General features: G+C 33.7%; 1 non-coding gene across 1 annotated transcript; it reads right to left on the bottom strand.

Annotated features, from left to right (window-relative positions):
- Nucleotides 1–2,841: 2,841 nt before the first annotated feature.
- LOC124899761 lies at nucleotides 2,842–2,947 on the bottom strand. The gene has a single exon (XR_007057325.1). It is a non-coding gene; the product is annotated as a U6 spliceosomal RNA (small nuclear RNA).
- Between the last annotated feature and the right edge of the window lie 236 nt (nucleotides 2,948–3,183).

Raw genomic sequence — 3,183 nt, 5'->3', positions numbered from 1 at the left:
CATTTTATTCAAATCGCAAACAGAGGGTCTCAAACTAACTAAGCATTATACCTATCAAAGCTCCACATCTCCAATATTTTCTTGGTCCTCTGCTTCGTTGCATAAACATGTTCCCTAAGCTTCCAATTCCTCTCTTGCGGATCCTCCATTAATCTCAATATTAAGTTCTCCGGAAATTTTATTATGAATCTCATCCTTTCTCTTTTTCCCGATTGATTACAAATCCCAAATCAAACACTAATCATATAAGTTAAAATACAAATAGATATAATACCTAATAAATCACAATTGATACAGTAAAAACTCAATTTTGTTGAGGTAGTGGTGGTGGCTGCTGGTGGTATGGCTGCTGGTGGCAATGGTGGGTTGGTTGGTGGAGGCAATGGTGGGTTAATTTTGCTATTTTTGATGGAATTGGAGAATTCTCATTTGGTGTGTTTGTGTTGAAATTGAGTAACATTGATGTAATTAAATTGAGTGTGTTGAAGATGACTCATTTGGGGTGTGTGTATGTGTGATGAAATTATTTTCAATTCAACAATGGAGCACCAATTTAAATCCATTGAAGAGAAGAAAGAAAGAGAAGAGAAAGAATAAAAAATAAATAAAAAATATAAAATTTTTAAAAGTCTGCAAATTGAGGGGTTATTTGACTAAAAAAAAAGTTTTTAACATTTTTAATCAGTCTCATGCGTTCAAGAGGCGAGATTACACGCACTTATCAAAGTGGGTTAATATATGCCATTAATATACAAAAATAAAAAGTCTAGGTGGTAATAGGACCCCGCAAAGTTCAGTATACTCAACTGAAAATCTGATGGACGAGAGTTCAAGTATTATCGGATGCAAAGAACGTGGTGGATATGATACAAAAAAGAAGTGTTGCATCTTGAGAGATAGAAACAACCTGCGAGGATATTTAGAAGTTGATGGATTTCTATGAAACTGTAGACGTAGTGCATATCCCTAGATCTTGGAACAAAATAGCACATAGTTTTGCAAAGTTCTCTATTTCATTGTTACAAAATTCTGTTTGGTTTGCTAAGTATCCTAGTTGGATTGTAAAAGATGCTATAGCATCTTTTAACACTCTGAAACTTACTATGAATTAATATAAATAGTATGTTGGTTGTTAAAAAAAAAAAAATTACAAGATAGGAAATCAAATTCTCACCCATAAGAGAGAGTTCAGGTAACCAACCAGCGTAGCTATTATATTGGAACATTTGAAATGTCGAGAAGGGAAAAGAGACTGTAGGGTAGAGTAGTGATCTTGAAGAGGACAGGTATTAAATAATATTCCCTCCTAATTAATTTGTGTGGCCATGTGTGACATTGTGAATGAACACAACTAAGAAACCTGTAATCTAAAAAATATTTTCAAAAATCTCATCGAGTTCGTGTCGGATCCTTCAAAAGTAGTGAATTTTTGAAGGATCTAATACGGGTGCCACAACATTTTTCAAGAGTCCGAGCAACTTAGGACTGATTTCTTAGATTAATACTCTCCTTTTGTTTCTTATGAGAGGATATACAAGTACATAGTTTCTGAAGGATCGGTTAATGAAAAATATGAGTAAAGTAGTTGGGAGGATGTACTTTTTTGTTATTTTAAATTGCTATTTTTAGATATTTTGATTTGATCATACTCACCATTTGGTCAATTTTGATCTGCAGTGGGAGGATCGTCAGTAGAAAGGCCTCTTTTGCTAGGATGTCACCGCTTGCGAAACCAAGGTTGATTATCATTACTCTTTTTTTTTTTTTTTTTTTTTTGGTTATTGTAATTGATAAGGTTTTTTTTTCCAGTTTTAGTTGTTGCGTACACGTTCTGCTTTAGTTATTGCCAGTTAGATAGACTTGGTTGTAAAAAAGCTGGCTTGACAAAATCTATCTACGGGACTATTCAATGTATTACTATTAATTGTTCAGAAGATAATACTTGTTCCGTCCATATTTACTTGTTCATATTTCACTTGACACACCCTTACGAAGCAATAAATACAGTGGTATGGGAAATAAATAGTACATAATTGTAAGGAGAAAAATAGGTATATTATCTCTTGTTTTTCCAAACTAGACAAGTAAAAGTAAAAGTATATTTTTAGTATAGTGACAAGTAAACATGGATGGAGGGAGTACTAACTACTATGATAACAGGAAATGAGTAGGGTAATATTGAAATGGTGGAAGATCATGTAATTCTGGTAATTTGGATCACGTCTTTGGGGGTTAACATGGTTATTGATCACAAACATCAAAATACACAAAGGGTTGAATCAATTCTCAGGTTTATAAACCAAGGTTAAGGAATATGTACTCATTTATGTTAATATTATAACATAGTGAGTGGTTAATATGAAGTGTTGAAAATTGGACTAGCATTTGTTGTCGGTGTGTGGAAGTGTGTGTTGTGATATTTCTCAGGACTTGCTTTTCAAGTTGTTGCTTCGGAGTCTTACTGATTCTTACTGGAAAGAAAGGATGCTTCATTTGAGAATCGACAATTTAATTTGAAAATAAAGGGTTGTAGGTGATTCCTGGAGAATATGGGTTTCGTTGCTCAACTGAATGAGGGAAGGCACCTCAAGAAGAGGCCAACTGAGTTTCTTAGCTTGTTTACACATATTCTGTAACTATTTAAGTAAGTAGAAACTGGTTAATGAGTATATTGGTTATTAATGCCACAGGTGAGTCCCGTCGAGTATGGACACTTGCTTTTGATCGGCCTTCTGGTAACGCATTGCAAGTATGATTTCCAAGTCTTATTTGGTTTTTACTCTTCAATTTTCCACCATTAATAGCAAAGTACTATTGCAGCGCCTTTTACTTCGAAAAAAAAAAAAAATAGGTGCATTCTTGATTTGTGTGTGTCATATATTCTTCCACAGAAATCGTGTTGATCTTCTCTACATCGTTCTAATTTATCGGATGTCCTCGAAAGGACACCTTTTACTTTCTGAAATGTAGGAATGGTTTAAACGTTTAATAAGTTCTTGGCAATTGGTGGAAGGTTAAATACACTTGCTTTGATAGCTCATTCTTAATTACAATATGGTGCATATAGAAGATTATTATAGAATAGAACTAGCCATTAAACTACAAGTGTTACAGTTTTAGAGTACATTAAGAGAAAAAGCACAAACTATACAAGCACTCCATTATATATAGTGCTTGATAGAG

Source organism: Capsicum annuum, chromosome 6, assembly GCF_002878395.1.
Source record: "Capsicum annuum cultivar UCD-10X-F1 chromosome 6, UCD10Xv1.1, whole genome shotgun sequence".
Classification (NCBI taxonomy): domain Eukaryota; kingdom Viridiplantae; phylum Streptophyta; class Magnoliopsida; order Solanales; family Solanaceae; genus Capsicum; species Capsicum annuum.
This window is presented reverse-complemented; position numbering and strand designations above follow the sequence as displayed.